General features: G+C 46.5%; 1 protein-coding gene across 2 annotated transcripts in view; it reads left to right on the forward strand.

Moving 5' to 3' along the window:
• Window positions 1-23,157: 23,157 nt before the first annotated feature.
• The window catches only part of JAKMIP1 (janus kinase and microtubule interacting protein 1), a 173,207-nt gene continuing 171,618 nt past the window's right edge, over window positions 23,158-24,746 (forward strand). For both annotated transcript variants that reach the window (XM_002814560.5, XM_054553696.2), the window contains exon 1: window positions 23,158-23,443. The gene's annotated coding sequence lies outside the window, so the exon portion shown is untranslated. The remainder of the gene's footprint in view (window positions 23,444-24,746) is intronic.

Genomic DNA, 24,746 nt, shown 5'->3' on the forward strand with positions numbered 1-24,746 from the left:
GAATTGCATCCTCCATTCAGCCCCCACAAATTCAGATGTTTAAGCCCTAACCCCCAATATGGCTGTATCTGTAGATAGGGTCTTTAGAAGGTATTTAAGGATAAATGAGATCATGAGGGTGGAGCCCTAATCCAATAGGACTGTCACCTTCTAAGAAGAAGGCAGAGAAATCTTTCTCTCCACCATGTGAGGACATAGCGAGGCAGCCAGCAAGCCAGGGAGAGTTCGTTACCAGAACTGGACCCTGCTGGCACCTTGATCTAGGACTTCCCGCCTCTAGAACTGGGGGAAATTTCTGTTGTTTCAGCCACTCCGTCTATGGCATATTGTTATGGCAGCCCAAGGTGACGAATACAGTGCAAAAGAAGTACTTTATTATTATTATTATTATTTTTGAGAGAGGGTCTCACTCAGTCACCCAGGCTGGAGTGCAGTGGTGTGAACTTGGCTCACTGCAGCCTCAACCTTCCAGGGAGGTTCAAGCGATCCTCTCACCTCAGCCTCCCAAGTAGCTAGGACTACAGGCACACACCATGACGCCCAGCTAATTTTTATTTTTTGTAGAGACGGTGGTCTCACTATGTTGCCCATGCTGTACTTTATTATTTTTGAACACGGGACTGTTAGACACCAATGGCCCTCCCTTGCCTCATTTCTCATCTCAACTTGAACCAGGTTTGCAGACAGGATTCCAAGGGGAGCGTTTACAATGCTGAGTGACAGTGGAGGGTGGTGGTCAAAGCGTGGATTCTGGAGTAGACTGCCCGGATTGGAGTCCCAACCTCTCCTTGTACTGGCTCTGAAATCTTGAGCACATCACCTACCCTCTCTGAGCCTCAGTGACCTCCTCTGTACAATAGGGTAACCAGCTCTTCTCTCACTAGCTGTGAAGATTAAACAACTAGGTAAGCGCTGGATAGGTGCTGGAGTGCAGGGAGCCCTCCGGTTGGCTGCTATGGTACGGATGGCAGCCCACTTACATTTGAATCCTGCTCCCCCGCTGCACACATTACCTTCTGAGAGTCATCAGACCTTTTGGAGTCCACCTCTGCCTGTAAAGTGGACTGGCTTATTGTGATCTACATGAACTTCTGGGACATATTCATAAAGAAATGGCATCTTTTTTCACTCTTACCTTCTTCCTGCTGGCTAGGATGCAGACACGAGGGCTGGTGCTCAGCAGCCACTTTGGACCATGAGACAGCATGCCAAGGATAGCAGAGCAGTCAGATGGAAGGAGTCTGGTCCCCTGCTAATGGAGATGCCTCCATACCAGCCCTGATCCTGTCTCACTTGCCCTTAGGACAGGAGTTGCCTGTGACCGCGCGTCGCCGTCCGCCCGGAGCAGCGGCCCTGACCCGCGCGCCGCGGGCCTGGACTTTGCAGAGATAGGCTCCGGAGCCCGGGGCGTGGCTCCTTCATCACCGGCGGCGCCGGGCGGGGATGGCGGGGCACGGGCCAGGCACCTGCACTGGGGAACGCGCAGGGAGGCGGCCAGGCCAGGTGGGCAGGCCCGAGCCACGTGCCAGCGCACGGGAACCGCTCGGGTGTTCTCAGCCGCTCTGCGCCGTGCGCCCAGATCCCATCCCGGGGACGCCCCCACTGGGAAGCAGGGCACGCGCGACAGAGGAGGTGGGGGACGCAAGTCCAGCCACCGAACCGCAGCCTCCCGCGGTCCCGCCGCATGTCGCTCGCCCGCCGGGGCAGCTGTCCAGCGCCCGCCGCTGCGCCCGGGTCGCGTGGGCGGGACCACCAGAGGGGCCGGGCCGCTCCGCGCGTTGCTATGCTCCGGACTCCGGGCTTTCCGAGCAGCCCGGGGCTGGGCGGGGACAGTGGGCGGGGGGAGGGGTGGGCGGGGCAGAGACTCCGGGCAGCCCCGCCCCCGCCTACCGCTCACCCCGCGGAGGCCTGCGCCCGCCCCGCAGTTGCGTAAGTGCCCTCAGAGGGCTAGAGGGGGGCCTCGCTCGCGAAGGGTCGTCTTCTACATTATTATATGACTTTTAACATTTTCGAATCACACAAGAATACATGATACATCACCAGTGTAGCGAAATTAGAAAATTCAGAGCAGCTGCTCTCCGGGAGTCCTTTTCAGAGTCAACCACCTGTTAACCCTTTGGTGCACCTCCTTTACATAAAAACATTCAAAGTATAATTTAAACGATAGTTTTAAACATTAGAAATGGCCACGAGCTCCATCCCTCCTTCCAATGGCAACGCTTCCATGTTTGCACATCCCCTTCCCACCCGAGACAGGTGAGCTGGTGACAATCACAGGGTTCGCCATATCTGTGGGTGGTAATTTTTGCGGTTGCCTAGAGACGGCACAGTCCCTGGAGCCTAGCGGTCTGGGCTCATCAGCCACCTCTGCTGGGTGCCGGTGGGCTGGTGACTTCACATATCTGGGGCTCAATCTCGTGGTCCGTACACTGGAGATAATAATAGTGCCTATTAGCTAAGAAGGTTGTGGGATTAATGATTTAATATTCCTAAAGTACACAGGAAGCACTCAACAAACGAGTAAGCTATTATTACTGAGGTCTTCTTCATGTATCAAGAACAGTGTGCACTAATTATGTAATAACATAATTTGGTCTTTGCATACTCTCGCAAAGCTCGCCACTCCATTCCCTTGTTTCCTTTTTTAATCAACCAATATCTTCAGCAAATAAGTCACTACAGCTCTGTATTTTTTAGTTCCTTGCTCTATAGAATGGAGATAGTGTGAATAGCACCTGCCTTCCAGGGATGTTTGAGGATTAAATGAGATGCTGAGGGTGAATGTACATAACTGGTTGAGCAGGACGCCTGACATGCGTTACCCGGCCAATAAGAACACAAAAAAGCTGGGTGCGGTGGCTCACACCTGTAATCCCAGCACTTTGGGAAGCCAAGGTGGGAAGCATCACTTGAGGTCAGGGGTTTGAGAACAGCATGGCTAGCATATCAAGACCCCATCTCTTTTTAAAAAATTAGCTCAGAATGGTGGTGCATGCCTGTAGTACCAGCTTGGGAGGCTTAGGAAGGAGGATCACTTGAGTCCAGGAGTTTTGATGTTACAGTGAGCTATCTTGGCACCATTACACTCCAGCCTGGTCAACAGAGCACGACTTTGTTTCTAAAACAAACAAAAACACACACACACAAACAGCTGTTCTTACCACTGCATGTTGTCCAGTGCTTAAGGAGAAGCCAATCTGGGCTGGGATTCTAGAGCAGACAAGGAGCCCAGAGGTCTAGGGCACTAGCCCATCCTTCCTCAGTGGCAGAAACTGAGTCTGGAAGAGGGTAAGTGGCTTGTCCAAGTGAAATTCCATCTACCTCCCTATGAAGCGTCTCAATTTAGTCCAATTAAGTGTAGCAAATACATGCTGAGACCACCTCCTTACCAAAGTGAGTACAAAATAGTCTCTGAAAATAAATCCTCGAGAATAGTTAAAAAATTACAAAATGTAAGAACATTCAAGTGAGATTCGAGTGTTGCTACATCAGAGGATACAAAGAACCACTGGAATCTAATCAGTAATTGGTGTTGATATACGAATGGACAAATAGATGAGTCAAACAGAAGATGGAACTGGAATTAAATCTAGAATATGTGCTAGACTACTTTATGACAAATCTAATGGTTAAATTCAGTAAAAAAGAATAAATTAATAATAAATATTGCTGGTAACTGGCTAGCCATTGGAAAGGGGAAAATGGACTCTGGCCTTATGCCAAATACAAAAGTAAATTTTAGAAAGATTAAATACCTAAATGTAATGAAGTAAACAATAAAAAAATTGCAAGAAGGCTTTGGGATCCCAATGGTATGCTCATCTGAAAATGTCAACTGAAACACCTTTGCAGATTAAAATATGGAGATGGGAAACTATTTACAACAAACTCAAAATGCCCTGCTAAACTCACGGGAGAATCCAGAGAAATGCCCAAAGATTATGCCTCTTCACAAAAAAGAGGAATAATCAGCCCAAACTAGAGTGGCTATGAAAATGGAAATCCAGGCCCCAATGAGTACAGGCACCTGCAACAGGAACTTCAAGCTGGAGAGTTTCATACAGATATAGAGGACAGATGAACAAAGCCATCTCTGCTGCCTCTGGGTGGAAACACGTACACAGTGCTAGAGAGTCTTTCCTGAACTTTTGTAGCCAGAGGACTGCTCTGTTGTGTGTCTGAGGTTCAAATTTATACTGCCCCTAATGTCAAGAAACATCTTCCAGGCAACGAAATTAAAATATTTTAGTTACAGATTGGTAGCGCCTCCTGGAGCCTAGAAGAAGCAAGTGCCAGTGCTGTCTGGAGAAAAGCATCCTCAATCTAGTCCCATCACCACATATCCTGCCTGAGCTCATAATAAAAATTACCCAACATACAGAGAAATGGCTCAATGTAAGCAAGAATCAGCTGAATAATAAACAATATATTTAGGTCCTCAGGCATTTCTGATAGTAGACATCTAATTCAGAGAGCAAAAATAATCATGTATAAACATAAACTGTGTTAAGAAATTAAAAATGGAATTTAAAAGTTCAAAGAGCAAAAGTCAAACAAAATGACCAGGAAGAATTGAGAAAGAACCAACTAAAGCATCTTGTAGTAAGAAATACAGTGAATGTGCTAGGCGTGGTGGCACATACCTATTGTCCCAGCTACTCAAGAGGCTGAGGCAGGAGGATCTGTTGAGTGCTGGGGTTTGAGACCAGCCTAGGCAACATAGTGAGACTCTGTCTTTAAAACAAACAAAGAAACAAACAAACAAAGAAATTTAATGATTGAAATTGAAACCTCAATTGTTGTGTTATATAGCAGATCAGATTGCCTGAAGACAGAATGAGCCAGAGGACAGATCCGAAGCTATTACCGAGAATGCAATGCAAAGTGACAAGAAAAGAGAAATAAGAGAGGTTTGAAGACATGCATGATAAAATATGAAAGTCTAACACTTGTCTAATTGGAGTTCCAGAAGATTAAAATAGAGAAAGCCGAGGAGAGGCAATATTTGAAGAGATAGTGCCTAAGAATTTTTCACAACTGTTCAAAGATGACAAATTTCAAATCTAGGAAAAACAAAGTATATCAAGCAGTGTAAAGAAAAATAATCTACATATAATAACTTCAGATGAAATAAGAAGACATCAAGAGAAATCAAGAAGCAACAAAAACAGAAAAGATACTCTACAAAAAATAAAAGTGACTGTATTTCATCAATTCCAAGATATGTATTTTCCCACAATTTAACACGTTTGAAATTGGGACTAATCTTATCATTGATGGAGTCTTACAATTATAATTGGCAGTTTTTTATTTCTTACTGTTAATAAAATAATGATGGATTGCATATTCAGTGGTATCTTATGAACATTTATGAATGAAATATGGTAAACTGGCCACAGAGTTGTCAACAGCAACAATAGAAACCCAAAGACAGAGAACTAATATATTCAAGATGCTGAGAGAAAATGAAGAGTTGAGATTTCTGTTCCTATCCATGAGGAAAATTGGACAAACTATATGAAAAAAAATTTTTTTTCAGATCTTGGGCAACAAACAGAGCACAACAGTAATCTCTGAGAGAAGAAACACAAATAAGGTGAACTCTATGATGAATTGGCACTTTCTCAACTGTAATATAAGAAGAGGAACTGAAGCAGATCATGGTGATTTTGCTGAGCTGAGGAGAGGTAGAAGTCAGAGAAAGCCAAGGAAGCTGGGATTTGAGAGGCAGAGTATCAGACAAGAGGGAGCCATGCACATAAAAAGCTCTAAAACTCTACATTTGGGTCCTCTTGAGTCTCTGAATGAATATTAAGCCAAACATACAACAGATGAAACTTTTTGCATTTAGGCAAAGACAAGCTACAAGGGAGCTGAAAATTGAATAACTACTGGATCTCTCACAAGGCTGGGAGACATTTGGGTTCTAATCAGTCAGAGTGGAAAGATCTTGCTGAATTCCCTTGGCATTCAGTAGAGAGCCCAGAATGGTCATGACTTAGGTAAAGGGCTGACCAAGTGCTCATATAAGAGCAACCCTAGGACTGAACCTAACAAAAATTAAAACTAAACTGCAAAGGCATCAAACTGATCTGCAATTAAATTAAGTGTTGGACAGAAGAAAGCCAAACATTCTTTAAGGGAAGAAAACAAAACTAAACACTCAACGGCATAATGTTCACAATGTCCGGTTCCATTAAAGATTATTAGACAAATGAAACGTGAAAATGTAAACTTTTTCAAATTATTCTTTGATGATAGTAGTTTGAAATTGGACTTTAGTAACAATGAGATGTCTACAAAACTCCTCAAAATTAGGAAATTAAGCAAAACACTTTTAAATAATACATGGGTCAAGGAAGAAATCAAAAGAATGATTGAAAAGAGGAGAAATATAATAACATATTTAAGAGTGAATGATAATATGTATTGTGCATATAAAATTAGTGGTCTAATTTGTATGTTAAAAATGTAGATGTTAAAACTAAAAAACTGGACAAAAAACACAGATACTGATTACCCCTCCCTCCACCCCTTGGCAACCACCATTCTTCATTGTACCTATGAATTTGACTACTCTAGGAGCTTCATACCAATGGAATCATAAAATATTTGTCCTTTGTAACTGGCTTATCTCACTTGGCATAATGTAATTTATGTCATAGCATGTGTTTTACACATGCTTCTGTGAGAAAAGAAATTGAGGTTAAAGAATTTATTGTTTGAGATGACAATTGAGATTTTGATTCCTTTAGGATTTGATTTATTTTACCATAAAATAATATGGTAAAATGTCTATGTTAGTCACTGAAAATATAGAAGAAAACTGTATAACTTTAAGACAGTAGAGGAAAAAGAAATAAGAAAAAAAGCTCAAGCAATCCAAAAGAAGAAGGAAAAGAGGGAGAAAAGGACGTAAAGAAAAAGCAAGACAAGTAAAAATACAAAATCAGATGCGTATAAAGAACTCCAAAAATACCTCTAATTATAGTCTGTTTAGGTGAATACGCTGGCTGGTTATCAGGTTGGATAAAAATACAGAACCCAACTGTATGCTGTTTTCAAGAGATGTACCCAGAGCACGAGGAGGACACAGAAAGGTTGAAAGTCAAAGGATGGAAAAAGGCACGTGAAGTAAAAGATAGCTGCTGCAGCTCTGAATATTGGACAAAATCATTAGATTAAGATTAGATTAAGTAATAATTAGGATAAAGAGGTTTACTACCAAATAATAAATTCACCATAAAGAGATCCCAATTCTAGAACTTCATGCATGACACTGTATATGAAACAAAAATACATAAAATGAAGATTGAGAGAACTAAAAGGATCAATTGACAAATTCACTCTTTTAGTGGAGCATTTTAACATATCACTTAAATTTTTTTTATTGTGGTAAAATATACGTGACATAAAATCTGCCATTTTAACCATTTTTAAGTGGTTATAAGTTCAGTGGTATTAAGTACATTCACATTGTTGTGCAACCATCACCACTACCCATCTCCTTAACTTTTAAGTCATCTGAAACAGAAACTCTGTACCCATTAAACACTGACTCCCATTACCCCTCTCTCCACCTCTTGGCAACCAGCATGTTACATTGTATCTATGAATTTGACTACTCTAGGAACCTCATATCAATGGAATCATAAAATATTAGTTCTTTGTAACTGGCTTATGCCACTTAGCATAATGTAATCCATGTTATAGTATGTCAAAATGTCTTCCTTTTTAAGGGTGAATAACATTCCATTGCAGGTACACGCCACATCATATTACTCATTCATCTGTTGATGGACACCTGGGTTACCTCCACCTTTCGGCTGTTGTAACTAATGCTGCTATGAACATGAGTGTGCAAATATTTGTTCAAGTCCCTGCTTTCACTTCTTTTAGGTATACCCAGAAGTGGAACTGCAGAATTGTATGTTAATTTTATGCTTTTTTTTTTTTTTGCGAGATAACCATGTTGTTTTCCAGGTGACTTAACCATTTTAGATCCCTATCAATGGCATATGAGGGTTCTAATTCCTCCATATGCTCACCAACACTTCCTAGTTTTTGTTTTTGTTTTTTAAACAATAATAGCCATTGCATCAGTCTGTTTGGGCTGCTATAAAAAAGCACTATAGACTGGATAATTTAAAACCATAGAAATTTATTGCTCACAGTTCTGGAGGCTGGAAAGTACAAGATTAACTCACCAGCAAATTCTGTGTCTGGTGAGAGTTCTTTGCTTCATAGATGGCGCCTTCTGGCATTGTCTTTGCATGGCAGAATGAGCAGACAGACTCCTTTGGGCCTCTTATTAATCTCATTCATGAAGGTCCCACCTCCATACTTAATCACCTCCCACAGGGCCCCACCTCTTAATACTATCACATTGGGGATTCTGTTTCAACATATAAATTTTGGGAGGACACATTCAAATCGTAGCAACTATCCTAATGGGTGTGATGTTTCAACATACCTCTTTCATTGACAGGCCAAAGAGTAAAAAAGAAAAATTGGTAAGAATAGGAAAGATTTGAACAACACAATTAATGTTCTTGATTTAATGAGCACATGCAGAATCCTCTGCCTCTCATATAAAGAACGCATAATTTTAAGAATGATACCATTTACAATAGTGAAATAAAATGTACTGAAAATAAATCTATTGACATATGTGCAAGACCTTTGCACAGAAAATTATACTTCCATATAGAAAGATGTTTAAGAAGACCTACATAAATAGGAGGATTCATAAATGGGGGAACTCAGTCTTATAAGATGTCGTGCCTCTCCAAATTGTGTGATGGGTTCAATGCAATTCCAATCAAAATCCCAACAGGGTTCTTTGCAAAAGTTGCCAAGCTAGTTCCAAATTTTATAAAAAAGAGAAAAGAACTAAGAATAGCTTAATTGCTCCAAAGAAGATGAACAAGTTGGGGGAACTTACTGTGGCAGATATCAAGACTTGCTATAAAGCTAATGTAATTATGCCAGTGTGATATTAGCATGGAAATAGACGAATGGAATAAAATAAGCAGGGCATGAATTCATGGAAGCTTAATATATGTCACAGGTTGAATTGAGAAAGGATGGAGTTCTAAATAAGTAATGCCAGGACAACTGGTTAGGCAACGGGTTACTACCATGAAAGAAAAAATAAATAGACTCTGTAGGTCCCATTGTACATAAAACGCAATTCCAGAAGCATTTATTCTCAAAACAAGCAGTAAAACTTGAAAACATTTAAAAGGGAATATGGGAGAATATTTTTATTGCCTCAAGAAAAGGAAGCATTTCTTTAACAAAATGCAAAAAGCTCACATCACAAAGGAAAATATTGACTATATTATTATCATTATTAGTTTAGAGGCAAAGTCTCACTCTGTTGCCAAGGCTAGAGTGCAGTGGGTTTACCGTACCTCATTGCAGCCTTGAACTCCTCGGCACAAGTGATCCTCCAGCCTCAGCCTCCCAGGTAGCTGGGACTACAGGCGTGCACCACCATACCTGGCTACCTTTTTTATTTTTTATAGAAATGGGGTCTCATTATGTTTCCCAGGCTGGTCTCAAACTCCTGTCCTCAACTGATCTGCCTGCCTCAGCCTTCCAAAGTGCTGGGATTACAGGTGTGAGCCACTGTGCCTGGCCCTACTATATTAAAGTGAACATTTCTATACACCCAAAGGAAACTATAATATGAAATGACAAGCCCTTAAAAGAATATATGTGCAAGGGGCCAGGCACAGTGGCTCACGCCTGTAATCTCAGAACTTTGGGAGGCTGAGGCGGGTAGATCACCTGAGGTCAGGAGTTCGAGACCAGCCTGGCCAACATGGTGAAACCCTGTCTCCACTAAAAATACAAAAATTATCTGGGCGTGGTGGTGGGCACCTGTAATCCCAGCTACGCAGGAGGCTGAGGCAGGAGAATCACTTGAACCTGGGAGGCGGAGGTTGCAGTCAGCTGAGATCATGTCATTGCACTCCAGCCTGGGCAACAAGAGCAAAACTCCATCTCAAAAAAAAAAAAAAAAAAAAAAGAATAAATGCAAAACATGTACCTACCTTATGGTAACCAGGTTGGCAAAAATTTAACTTTCAGCCAATACTATATATTGGCAAATATGTGAAATAACTGGTTTCTTATAGATTGTTGGCTGATGCCTTTAATTGGGTGGATTGAACAAGAAAAATTCACTTCTCACAGTTCTGGAGGGTGAAGTCCAAGATCAGAGTGTTAGCATGGTCAGGTTCTGGTGAGGGCCTTTGTTTTGGCTTGTAGATGGCCGCCTTCTGGCTGTATCCTCCACATGATAAAGAGAGGGATTATCTCTCTCCTGTCTCTTCTTATAAGGGCACTAATCCCATTTGTGAGGACTCCATCCTCATGACCTAATTATCTCCCAGAGACTCCATCTCCAGATACCATCAGATTAAGGATTAGAGATTCCACATATGAAGTTTAGGGGGACATAAAAACTCAGTCCTTAGTAGTTGGATAATAAATTGGTATAAACATTTTAGAAAACATAGTATCTTGTAAAGTTGAAGATGTTCATGCCCATGACTTAGCAATTCCATCTCTATAACGTATACTCCAGAATAATGTTTCTCAATCAGGGGTGACTTTGCCCTCTGGAAGGCAATGTCTGGAGATGCTTTTTGTTGTCGCATTTTGAGGGAAGGGTGCAATTGGCATCTCTTAAGTAGAGGCCAGGGATACTGCTATGCATTGTACAATGCACAGGACAGCCCCCCTTTATAAATTATTATCCTGCCCAAAGGTCAATAGTTTTGCAGTTGAATATCTCTGCTCTAGAAATATCTTATGCATGTGCATCAGAAGATAAGAATGCAGGGGGTCTATAGTGGCATTGTGTAAAATGAATAAAACTAATGTCCATTCCTAGTTCACCCACAGATATCAAAATCGATTTTAAAACTTGATATTAATTAAAAAGTAAAATGTGGAAGAAGACGTATGATACCATGTATATGAAACTGGGAAAAGATAAACACATGCTTGAAGATAATGGTTACCAAATGGGGAGAGGCGTGTGGGATATGGCTAATACTCTATGTGTTAAGTTGAATGGTGGGTCCATCTATGCTTGTTTATTATTTTCTCTTCTTTGAATATAGTAAAAACTTGCAGTCATGTCCCAGGTAGCACAGATATCACAATTCAACAATTAGTGATTGGATCCTGTTCTCTGACCAGCCCCTGTTCTCAAAAGGGATAATCAGAACTTCTCACTGTCTGGAGGGGCAGTGAATATAGATGTGACTATTATCATTCAAAGCTTTCTTGGGTCATTCCAGGACCACTTGCACATGGCATAATTCCACTGCCTTTTGTGTGTGTGTGTGTGTGTGTGTGTGTACACATGCCTTTCGTTAGAGGCAGTATATGGATGCAAAGGAAATCCTCTTATTGTGCTTTAGAGAACATATATGTGTTATATATATGATATTTGGCATTCTTACAACATTTTATACTAAAAACATTTTTAAAATAATAGAAAACTTATTTACTTAAAGGTATTTTATAAGGTCATATTTGCCAGCCAAACCACTTTTAAATTTTTTTGTACTGCAAATAAGCACTGTATAATAACTGTCTGATGGAACTAAGTTTTCTTGTACTCTCAAGAAAATCTTGGAAGCTGCATAATGAGTCTATGTGTCCTGGAGACTTTCTACCAAGAATAAAACTCAGAAGCTATTTTTAAAAAGTGAGACACATATTTAACTATATAAAAAGTTTGTTGTTGTGTGGTAAAAGATGCCATGAAGTCAAGAGATGAATGCTGGATCTGGAAAAAGTGCTTGAACATTGGCGACAGGCAAAGGGGTAATTGTTATGCTGAGAGCTGTAAAAGTGGACAAGACAAAATGTCCCAACTAAAAATGGGCAAAGGATAGAGAATAGACAAACCTCAAAAGTGCGAATCAAATCTAAAAGAGCAAATCATATATATATATGTATATATATGTAATATATATATAATGTGTGTATATATATACATATATATATATACATATATATAAAATCAGGTGCTCAAATCCACCAATGGACAGAGAAACGCAAATTAAAATAACAAGGACACATCACTTTGCACCCATCAGAGTGACAACATTTACACATGCTGCAGCGTGGGTTGAGGTTGGCAATGCAGGAAATACATTGAAGCAGAAGGATGTGTGTTAGAGTCTTGGGAAGGAAATACATTGAAGCAGAAGGATGTGTGTTAGAGTCTTGGGAAGGTAATCTGCCTATTTTTTTTTTTTTTGAGACGAAGTTTCGCTCTTGTTGCCCAGGCTGGAGTGTAATGGCGCGATCTTTGCTCACTGCAACCTCTGCCTCCCGGGTTCAAGCCATTCTCCCGCTTCAGCCTCCCGAGTAGCTGGGATTATAGGCACCCACCACCATGCCTGGCTAATTTTTTTTTTTTGTATTTTTAGTAGAGACTGGGTTTCACCATATTGGCCAGGCTGGTCTCGAACTCCTGACCTCAGGTGATCCACCTGCCTTGACCTCCCAAAGTGCTGGGATTACAGGCATGAGCCACCACGCCTGGCCCCTATTTTTATTTTATTTTATTTTTTCCAAAAGGAGGATTTTGAATAGTCCCAACACAAAGAAATGATAAACATCTGATATGATGGCTATGCTAATTGCCCTGATCTAATCACTGCACATTATATGTATCACAAAATCACTATGTACCTCCTGAATATGGACAATTATTATTTGCTAATTTAAAAATGTAAATTAAAAAGTTTAGACCTTTTTGGCCAGGCATGGTGGCTCACACCTGTAATCCCAAAACTTTGGGAGGCCAAGACGGGTGGGTCACTTGAGGTCAGGAGTTCATGATCAGCCTGGCTAACATGGCGAAACCCTGTCTCTAGTAAAAATAGAAAAGTTAGCTGGAGGTGGTGGTGTGTGCTTGTAATCCCAGGTACTTAGGAGGCCGAGGCATGAGAATCGCCTGAACCTGCGAGGCGGAGGTTGCAGTGAGCTGAGATTGCACTCCAGCCTGGGTGACAGAGCAAGACTCTGTCTCAAACAAACCAAAAACAAACAAACAAACAGACAAAAGTTTAGACCTTCCAACCAGCCATTCCACGCCTGGGAATCCATCTCAAAGAAATAAAAGTAGTCCTGCTATCTGAGGGTTTGTGGAAGAATATTTAGTGCCCATGGCTGTTGGTAATGACAAAGGGACATTAACCCATAGGAAAAGGCTCTGTGAACTGTGGGGTGGCCTCAGCCTGTCAGTCTAGAGATTTCCCCAGATGCTAGCAGGAATTTGCACGAGGTGTTGATGAGTGTGAAAAGTGAGAAGCAGAAAATGTGATTATCATGAATTCGTTTTGTAAAACAATGACCCCCAACCCCCCATATGTATGTATGTATATATGAATGTAGTTATTTATTCTTATGGAGAAAAATATAAAAAATATGAAATAAAACAAGCTAGGTTGTTAACATGAGCTATTTGGTGGGGGATATGATATGGGAGGGGGAGGAGGAAGTATCCATAATAAAAACATCATGCATAAAATAAGCGCATTCCTGGAAAATTACACACATGTATCTGCTCATGAGCAGAAGCACGAAGGGAGGGTCACCTGAGTGTTCGCAGGATTACCCTTGGCTAGCAAGATTCAAGGTGACCTTTGGTTTCTTCTTTATATCTGCCTGTACTGTTTGAATTCTTTACAATGACATGTATTATTCATGGAACCAGAAAGAGCCCACAGAAAGCTGTTTTCATTGAAAGGTAGAAAAGAAAGAAGAATGCCCAGGCCTAGGGACGCTGTCACTGGCCAGACTCCCTGTGCTGGTCTGTGATGGAGAACTTGGAGACTCAGCCTGCCTCACAGCCCTCATGGCTGATCCACCCTGGTTTTTGTTTTTTTTTCCTTTGAGACAGAGTCTTGCTCTGTCACTCAGGCTGGAGTACAATGGCACGATCTCGGCTCACTGCAACCTCCACCTCCTGGGTTCAAGCAATTATCCTGCCTCAGCTTCCCCAGTAGCTGGGACTATAGGTGTGTGGCACCATACCCAGTTAATTTTTTTTTTTTTTTTTTTTTTTTTTTTTTTTTTTTAGTAGAGATGGGCTTTCGCCATGTTGGCCAGGCTGGTCTCAAACTCCTGACTTCAGGTGATCCACCCTCCTTGGCCTCCCAAAATGTTAGGATTACAGGTGAGAGTCACCTTGGCCAGACCCACCCTGTTACTGGAGGAAAATCCCACAGGCCCCTGGTCCCATCTCCCTGCCCCAGGGAGGAGCCCTATGCCATGCAAAAGCCTAGATCAGCTACCTTCATGTTCACCAAAAGAGGGACAGTGTTCACCATAGTCTTTTAAAATTTTTGAGATAGTTATAGATTCACATGCAGTTGTAAGAAATAATACAGAGAGATCCCATATCCATACCCTTTTATTCAGACATCTCTGGTTTAACATGAACTTGTGTGTCCATGTTTAGTGCTATGTCTCTTATCACGTGTAGGTTTGTGCACCCAGCACCGCAGTCAAGATACAGAACAGCTCTAAACAAAGAAGGCTCAGCTACCCTTTTATAGCCACAGCCATTTCTCTCTTCCCTTCTCCAAGTCCTGGCAACCACGGATCTGTTTTCTGTCTCTATAATTTTGCCATTTTGATAAAGTTATATAAATGGAATCATACTTTTTCACTCGGCATAATTCTCATCCCTGTCTTTTTGGAACTGAAAGTGAACTGATGGAGAATATGAACTTGGTGTGGTTTTCCGATACTTTTTGTCTGAGTGAACATGGCCAAGTTACCTATGCTCCCTCTGTCTCCTCTGGAACATGGAACTAGCGCAGGGATGGAAGGAGGGAAGCTTTTCTGCCATGAATGCTGGCAGTGTTCACCAACTGAGCACATTCGATGTGCCAAACTCTGTTTTAGGTGTGCCATGAGTGTCATCTCCTGAAACAGCCTAACTAGCCTATGAAGTAGGTTCTGTTCCTTTCAGTGCTCAGATGAGGGAGCGGGGGCTCCAGGTGATGCAGGGAGCGAGCGGTGGAAGCAGGATTCCAGTCCCAGACTGCCTGGCAGGCCTGGGGTGTGGCACCATCTCTATTTGACAGACAGAAGTCTGAGGCTCAGAGAGGTGAAGGAACTCGTCCTAGGGACACAGCTAACTTATGCTGAGCCAACGACAAAGCCTGCTACTCCCCTTTCCTCCCCCAGCACTGGGTTTACTGGGTCCCTCTGCCTCAGGGGCTTGCCTGGAGCTTTCCCAGAAGCACAGAAGTGGGTCCCTGCTGCATAGGAGATGAAAGGAGGGGAGTAGATATTGCTAGCTGGGCTGACTGGTGTGAATCCTGGCTCTACCACTTTCCGGCTGGGTAAACTTTGGCAAGTTATTGAACCTTCACATCCCTCAATTTCTTTTTTTCTTTCTTTTATTTGGGAGAGTCTTGCTCTGTCGCCCATGCTAGAGTGCAATGGCATGATCTCGGCTCACTGCAACCTCTACCTCCCGGGTTCAAGCAATTCTCCCGCCTCAGACTCCTGTGTAGCTGGGACTACAGGTGCGCGCCATCACCCCTGGCTAATTTTTGTATTTTTAGTAGAGACAGGGTTTCACCATGTTGGCCAGGCTGGTCTTGGACTCCTGACCTCAAGTGATCCACTTTCCTTGGCCTCCCAGAATGCTGGGATTACCGGCATGAGCCACCATGCCTGGCCTATATCCCTCAATTTCTAAGGGTAGGGTGGGGATTAAAATGAGTTAATATATATGGAGCTCAGCCCAGTACCTGGCACACAGTATGTGCTCAGTCAACGCTATTGTTATTAACAATATGAGTTTTTATTTACCCCTGGAGCCAGGCTTTCTGGGCTCTAGCCCTGGCTCTACCGGTTGTGTGATCTTGAGCAAGCTCTCCAACTAGGGCTGTTGGGAGGATTAAGACTTGGAGGTCAGCCAGAGTAGCTCAGGTCTGTAATCCCAACAGTTTGGGAGACTGAGGTGGGCAGATCATTTGAGCCCAGGAGTTTGAGACCAGCTTGGGCAGCATGGCGAAACCCTGTCTCTACAAAAAATTAGCCAGGTGTAGTGGTGCACACCTGTAGTCCCAGCTACTTGGGAGGCTGAGATGGGAGAATCACCTGAGCCCGGGAAGTTGAGGCTGCGGTGAGCTGTGATCCTGCCACTGCACTCCAGCCAGGGTGACAGAGACCCTGTCTCAAACAAACAAATAACAACACAAACGATAAACCCACAATGAACTTGGAAAGTATTTAAATCAGTGCCTGCTGCAGCTCAAGCTTGGCCATGTTTGCTCTCTGTATCATTGCCATCCTCCCTCTTGCCCCGGAAGCACAGCCCACTGCCCAGAAGGCAGGACTCACAAGGGGGATCAGTTTCAACCACCCAGTGGAGGGGAGAGTAACGCCACTTAAAGAGTCCTGGCCTGTCCTTCTGGGACCGTGGCTCAAACTGCCCTGGCTCTGGCCCTCGACCTCCCTCATCTGGATCAGTTCAAAAGCCTCTAGTGTCCACCTTTCCATCAGCCTCCATGCAAAGGTTGCACCAGCTTCAGTGTGCAGTGCCCTGTTCAAAATTCACAAATCAGCAGATGTTCCAGTGTGGCCTTCAGGGCTCCCCATGATCTGACCTTGCCAGACTCTCCAACCTTGTCTGCCCTCTCGGGGACGCAGGTGGGAAATTCATGGCATGGTCCTCATGCTTCCAGCCCTTTGCATATGCTGGGCCCTCTGCATGGCTTCTGCTCTCCTTGTCCGACCTCAACTCAAGGGTTTTCTCCTCTAGGAAGCCTCCTGGACTCCCTAAGCAGTCCTTACTCTGCAATTTTTTATTTTTTATTTATTTTTTGCCACGGTCTCACTCTGTTGCCCGTATTGGAGTACAGTCGCATGATCATAACTCACTGCAGCGTTGAACTCCTGGCCTGGCCTCAAGTGAATTTCCCACCTCAACCTCCTTCCAAATAGCTAAGAGTAGAGGCACTTACCACCATATCTGGCTAATTAATTGTAATTTTTTTTTGTAGAGACAAGGTCTCGCTATGCTGCTCAGGCTGGCTTGAACTCCTGGTTTGAAGGGATCCTTCTGCCTCAGCCTCCCAAAGCACTAGGATTATAGACATGAGATACTGCACCTGGCCCCTTCCTCTGCACTTTTATAGTCCAGGGCTACCCCATCATAATGATCCATGTACTCTTCTGTCTCTCCCACTGGCCCATGAGCCCTTGGGGGCAGAAACAGCTGTTTCCCTGCTGTGTTCCTGGTGCCTAGGCAGACGCCAGCACAGTAGATGTGCACCGGTTTTGGTGGGAACTTCCACGGGGCTGGTGAGGTCAGATTGCTCTTCCACACATGCTCACAGGCCTCCTTTAATCCTGCCACTCACGCCCTGCCCCAAGAGCCCCCAATGGCTCCCTTTCAACTGGAAGGTCAAATCCAAACTCTGGGCTTTTATGCTGCTGTTCACCGGCCCTGGGACATTGTTTCTCTTCCTCCTCTTCTAGCTAGCTAATACTCAAGCTAACCTCCTCAAGGAAGACTCTCCGCCCCTCAGACCAAGCCAATCTCCACGTTACATGGTCTCCTACCACCTTCTCTTCCTCCTTTAGAATTATCACAGCTGTAGATAAATAACTGTATAATTCATAATAACTAAAGTTATGTCCACATCCTGGAAACTGTGATATGGGAACTCAATTTGGAAAAAAAGTCTTTGCAGGTATGATTAAGTTAGGGAGCTTGAGAAGAGATCCTCCTGGGTTATCTGGGTGAATCCTCCATCCAATGACAAGTGTCCTTATAAGAGACGCTCAGACAAAGAGGAGGAAGCCATGTGAATACAGAGGCAGAGACTGGAGTGATGCGGCCACAAGCCAAGGAACTCCTGGAGCCACCAGGAGCTGGAAGAGGCCAAGAAGGATCCTCTCCTAGAGCCTCTAGGGGAAGCACAGCCCTGCCAACACCCTGACTGTGGACTCTGGCCAGGCATAACTGTGAGAAAATAAATGTCTGTTGTTAAGGGCCTCCCAGTCTGTGATAATGTATTAGGGCAGCCCAGGAAACAAACCCAGAGTCACATATATTCACTCACTGAATCCCCACCCAAACCTATGCAGTTATTATGATTAGAAGATTAAGCTTACAGATAAGAAAACTAAAGGTTCACTTGCTTGCCTAAGGTCACCATGGGTACCTGGCAAAGCTGGAATTTAACGCCGGCAGCCCAGCCCCGCAGTGGTGGTGGTGACCACACTCTACTCCGCAAGAGCAGCAGTAACTGAAGTTTCTTTCCAGCATCTTTGCAAGTGGTCATCCCATCACAGGTGTTGGGTGCTCGCAGCTTCCCAGAGAGGAGCCCCTCTGATAAGAACGTTTATCTTTATAGGAAGCTGAAACCTGCCTCCCTACCACTTCCAGGTGTGGACTCAGGGCACACGGGGCGGGCAGAGCAGCTTTGGCTTCGAAAGACTTGTGGCTTCCACGCTGCTTGCTGTGAGTGAGCCCCTGGGCCCCAGCCTCTTGTCCCTAATAGGGAGATCTTGGTGGTACCTGCCCCCCTGCCTTGTAGGTCGTCCTGAAGGTTATGTAGTGACCATGTGGTGGCAGTGGGGTTGAATTCCTTGTGAAGCTAAGTACAGACCCTTCCAAGGCCTGGGAGAGCCTGAGCTCTGGGTTCATGTGGTCATGCGTTTGGAAATATTTTCCAAAAGCGAGATATTTTAGCTGTAACTGGCCAAGCTGGCTGCCAGGGTTTCCAAGACAGGGTTCCACAGACTGAAGAGCTTTAACAACAGAAACTTATTTTTCACAGTTCAGGAGACTTCAAGTCTGAGACCAAGGTGTTGGTCTCAGTCCCCTCTCCTTGTCCTCCAAGTCCCCTTTCCTTGGCTTGCAGATGGCCATCTCTTCACTGTGTTTCCACAGGGGCTTCCTTCTGTGTCTTAACCTTTTCTTATAAGGACACCAGGCATATTGCATTAGGTCCCACCCTAAAGACCTTATTTAAGCTCAGTGACCTCTTTAAAGGTCCAATCTCCAAATACAGTCACATTCTGAGCTTCTGGGGGTTAGGGCTTCAGCACTCAAGTTCTGGAGGACACAATCCAACCCATAACACCCTCTGTCTCTTTCCCTATGCCGCCCTCATCATAATTCCTCCCACTTGGGAGCTGCTAGGGAGGCCAAGGGCATTTTGGGGATGTAGATGAAGGGGGATTGAGTTGGGGATGCCTTGGTTTGGGTTTAGTGGGGTGTGTTTATGTAGGTCTGAGCCAGTCTGTGTGGGTCAAGCTGTTGCTCCCTGAACAGGCTAATGGCTCCCAGGAGTGCCCGCCTTGCCATGGCTCTGGCAATGTGTGCTATGGTGCCTGGCACCAGGAGTCTATGGGAAGGGGAAGAGACATAAGGGTTGAAAATGTAATTCTTCCAACAGGAGAGGTCTGGATTTGCAGACCCTCAGAGTCACAAGGCAACTGGGGGTGTTGTATAGCCCAGGACTGCTCAGCAGGAGTCACATGGGGCATTTAGTAAAATACTGATTCCTGGACCCTGCTACTCTGAGGTTTCAATTCAGTGGGATGTGGAGGAGCCTGGGCATCTGCATTTCTCCTATGCCTCTCCAGGTGATGGGCACCAGCACTGAGGTTTAGGAGGTGTTAGTCGAGTCATGTTCTGGTTCTCAATTGTTCAGTTGTTTTTCATCATGAAAATTAATAACATCCCAATAAGAAATCTGGAAGAAATAGAATTCTTCCAAGTATTAGCATTCATTTATGAAAGAATGATAGACCTTTCTCCAAATTTGAAAACAATCTCAAAAAACTACATGACATTACCAATAATGAGTTATGAGGCTGACAAAGTTTTCCAACCAACGTTAAAATTTGTTCCCATCATTATAGGAGTACTCTGAATTATCTAGTTTCTCCACAGGAAAAATATTATAAAATCATTGGCTTCCAAAGAGGTAATCAAAAATGACGAAGAAGCAAAAAATGTAAAAAAGAGATATTATAAATGTGGATGTCAGGTATCCAATTAATACAATTTTATATTAGTTTTATAATGTTTTTGCAATTTTTTGATATTTATCAACTTAAAATATTTTAAAATTTGTTGTGATTTATTATTCTAAATAAGTTTTCATTTTTGTACCAAGTCTTGGTTTTTAAATTCTTCTTCCTAAGGGGGACTGTAGAGGCTCCAGGTTTTACAAAATCTGGATCTACTAACCACTAGTTACCTGTTCAAAAGTCATTCTTCTTCTTTTCCTCACTAATGGAACCCTGACTTCATTTCAGGCAGCAATGTACCTTCAATTAAAAAAAAAAAAAATTCTTGGCCGGGCGTGGTAGGTCACGCCTGTAATTCCAGCAGTTTGGGAGGCCAAGGCAGGTGGATCACCTGAGGTCTGGAGTTCGAGACCAGCTTGGCCAACATGGCAAAACTCCATCTCCACTAAAAATACAAAAATTAGCTGGGTGTGGTGGTGTGGGCCTGTAATCCCAGCTACTTGAGAGGCTGAGGCAGGAGAATCGCTTGAACCCGGGAGGCGGAGGTTGCAATGAGCCGAGATCATGCCATTGCACTCCAAACTGGGCAACAGAGCAAGATACCATCTTAAATAATAATAATAATAATCCCAGCCTCCTCTGAAGCCAGGGCTGGCCACGAGACACCGTCCCAGCCAATGAGATAAAACAGAGTTCTCTGGGGAGAGTTTTCAGGAAAGCGGTGAAGTGGAGCTGACCTAGTGTGGGTATGACTTTTGTTCTTCCCCTTCTTGACTGGAATAGTGATGAGATGTCTGGGAAGAGGCAGCCAACTTGCCACATAGAAGACATTTTGAAAAAGAAAATTACATCCTGAGGGTGAAGGAGTGAGAGAGGATAAAGTGAGGAACAGCTTGCCTTTGGATTTCTTGTTAAGAGAGAATAAAAATCTGTTTAAGCCGCTGTCTAGTTGTGATCCCGATTACTCACAGCCAGACATAACCCTTAACCTATACACATGTATCAAAGTACCACCAGCTGGGCTTTTTAAACAACAGAAATGCACTGTCTCACTTCTGTAAGCTAGAAGTCTGAGATCAGGTGTCAGCTGGTCCACGCTCCCTATGAAGCCCTGGGGAAGGATCTGTCCCAGGCCCCTCTCATGGCTTCCGGGGGTTTGCTACCATCTTTGGCATTTCCTTGGCTAGCTGATGCCTCGACCTGATCTCTGCCTTCATGATCACACGGCATGCTCCCCTTGCTTGTGTCTCTGTATCCAATTTCCCCCTTTTATAAGGATAGAAGGCAGACTGGATTAGGGATCCAACCTACTCCATTGTGACCTCAGCTTAGCTAATTACATCTACAAGGACCCTATTTCCAAGTAAGGTCATATTCTGAGGTCCTGGGAGTGAGCACTTCAACATATGAGTTTTTTTTTTTGGGGGGGGGTGGGGGGAACACAATTCATCCCACGATACCTGGGCATTGTCCCTGATTGTCCCTCCCTCCCTCCTGTCCACGTCCAAGCCATGAGCATGTCCTGCCAATTCTGCACCCAGATTGCTCTGATGCGCTGATACTTCACTGTATCAGCGTGAAGGAGGCCCCCACACTGCCTCCTTGTCCCCACTCTTGACTACTTCAGCCCGTGCCCCAAGGGCAGCCAGGGCATCTGCTAAAGATAGTCTCACATCTGCTCACAAATATCCTAGTTCCTCCTGACCCCCTGAACTTTAGAGGTCTGTACTTCCTCCTCTTCTGAAGTTAGGCATGGCTGTGTGACCTGCTCTGGCCAATGAAACGTGAGCAGAAGTCATGAGAGTCCCTTCGGGGCGGAAGCCTTCAAAGCCAGCATAATTGTCACCTTTCATTCACACTGCTGCACCATGTGGGTGCTCGGCTGGGAGACAGCCCCAGCAGCTTGGGCTCCCAACCACTCTGATGAACAGAGCCCCACTGACTGAGGCAGGATGTATGATGCGGGCAAGACACACCAGGGAGATTTGGGTTTGGTCGTTACCGTGGCTAACATAGCTTATCCTGACTGATGCACTTTAAAAAATATCAATCTGACAATGGTCCATGGGATCACCTTCCAGGTGAGACAGTCTCCAAACTCTCTCCAGCCTGCAAGACCTTGCAAGCGCTGCCGCTCTGTGCCCCCGCCCCCCATCTTCCACACGCTCTCTCTCACCGTTCTGTGGCCCAGATACTTTTATCAGATTCTCAAACATGTCCCGTTCACCGCAGTCGGGGTGTTTCCCCATGCTGCTCCCTTTGGTCGGTGCTGTTCCCTGCCTTCTCCTTGCTAGAAAGTAAGCTCTGGTGGGCAGCGGCTTCCTCTCTGCTGTTCACTGTGGTGTCCCCACATCTTAGTGACTACCTGGCACACAGCAGGTGCTCAATAAATATTTGTCTAATGACACTGAATGAATGAGTGTTTGCCCAGCTGAGTCCTGCCCCTCCCAAGTCTCAGCTCGACAGCACATCTTTCATTTGGCTATGACCTGGTGATGTGGCTTTGCTGGGGGCAGCCTGGGCTGGTTGGGGGAGGCTCCCTAGGCTGGCATCCGCCCAGCTCTGCCGCTTGCTGGCTCTGCCGCCTTTAGCGCGCGCTTTAACCTCTGACCTTCAAACCTCTCATCCGTACAGAGGGGGACATGGATCTCCGGGGTCGCTGCGTCCTCCTGACCACTGACGGCCGGGACGGCCCCAGCCCCGCTTTACCTGCAAGCCCCACTCCAGGCTCGAGCCCCAGAGGGCAGGGATAGCTTCCCGGGGCCCGAGCCTTGACCAGAGCCTGAAAGCTCCTGCCGGGGGTTGCTCCGACTCAGTGAGGCGCCAGAGTGCCCGGCGCGGCTGGGGGTGCTCAGCGCCGGGACCCCAGCCCTGCCCCGGCCGCCGGCTGTCCCAGTGCGCACGCTCCAGCAGCTCAGCGCCCCCTCCCGCGGCGGCAGGAGCGCTCCCGGCATCTGCCCGGGGCGGGGGCGGGGGCGGGGCGGGGCGGGCGCCTTGCCCTCCTGCCTGACTGGCAGGAAGACAGGCCAATAGGAGGGGCTCCCCTGGGGAGGGGCGGGGCCGTGCCTGAGCCGGGCGCCGGCGGCCGAGGGAGCTGCAGCCACCCGCGTGCGGCACGCGCCGGCCGCCTGCCCCGATCGCGGCCACCAGTGCCGCGGCCTCTCGACTCCCGCCCCGCCGAGCCGCGCGCGCGACTGCCATCCTCCTCAATTGCTTTTTACGATTTTTTTGTGCATGCATTCATTTTCTGTTCCGTTTTGTCCTTTTTAAGGCGGTGGCGGCGGCGACAGCGGCGTAAGCTCGCAGCGGGGAGGGGGCGGCCGGAGGATGCGGCGCGGGGCTGCGCTCGCTACGCCCGCTGCTGCTGCCCGGCTCGGGCCTGAGCGCCGAGCAGGTGGGTACAGGTGCGCCGGGGGGCGGGAGGCGCGCGCTGGCCAGAGGGAACCCGTGGACCCGGCGACCGAGGGGCGGACCCGGCGGCGAGGGACGCGGCGACCGGTGCCGCCCCGCCCCATCGTCCATCTCCCCCTCCTCCGGCCATCGCGCCCCCTCTGGGTCCCTCTTCCACTCTCGCATCCCACCTCAGTGGTCCCCCACCCTTCCGTACCCATCCCCCACTCCTCTTCAGACCCCCTTGCAAAATCTCCCAGCCGCTGCGTCGCTTCCCCCAACACCCCCTCCCGGTCCCGCCCCCAGCCCCCAGCTCTCCTTCACGCCACCCCTATTTCCACTCCTCTCCGGATTCCGCCCCCAAGCCAGGGAGCGGGAGGGGGACCCACCCGGTGCCTGCCGGAGTGGCGCGGGGGGTGTGGCCGGCCGGTCCCCTCCGTGTCTTCCGCAGGGTAGGTCGCAGTCACCCAGATCCCCGCCCAGGTGGCAAAGAAGATGGAGCTGGGGGCCGCGCCCCGGCGGCTGGGGACCCGAAGGCGAGGCCGCCCAGCCCGCACCCCACCCCACGCACGGCACACGCCGCCGCGGCCCCTGCCACGCACACCCTCGCGCTGCTCCGCCCACGTGGGCGCCGGGGAGGAGGCTGAAGAGATGGGAAGAAAGGCTGGCACCCACCCTCCTGCCGGGCCGGCGCGCCCTGGGCGCACTGGCCTCCGGAGATGGCGCGCAAGGATTGACTCCCGTGGTGCCAGACACCTTGCCGGGCGCCCTGCGTCGGGGCCAGCGGCCTCGCTGGCCTGCGTCAGTGCGCTGCGGCCTCGCCTCCTAGTCCCTCGGTCCTTCGCTCCATCCCCCCTGCTGTGGGCTCCTGAGGATCCGGCCTGGGCAGCCCAGATAGAGGCCGCTTACGAGGCTGGCGCTTCTTTTCGCCTTAGAAGCATCCCGCTCCCACACACCCCAGCTCGCCGGTCTCCTGAAGGCTGGGCCAGCCTCGGCTCTCCGCCAGCCTCTGCCCGGCTCTCGGAGCTCCAGCGATACTGTATCTAACCGCCAGCCCTCCTCCGCCGCCCGCCCCATCTGCGCACACTCGCAGGCACACTGTCCTTGGCCTTTGCCAGTGCTGTGCTCTCTCCGGGAACGCCCTAACTTCAGCTGGCCAGCTCCTTGTAGACTAAGGTCAGGGAGATCCCCTTGCCCCTCCTGAGCTTTCCTGGACCGTGGAGCTGTCCCAGGATGCTGTTACCATCTGATGGCCTCTGCCTTCCAGAGCAGAGGAGGAGGTGGGGAGGAGGGCAGGGGCAGCCTCA

Source organism: Pongo abelii, chromosome 3 (assembly GCF_028885655.2).
Source record: "Pongo abelii isolate AG06213 chromosome 3, NHGRI_mPonAbe1-v2.0_pri, whole genome shotgun sequence".
In the NCBI taxonomy this organism is placed as follows: domain Eukaryota; kingdom Metazoa; phylum Chordata; class Mammalia; order Primates; family Hominidae; genus Pongo; species Pongo abelii.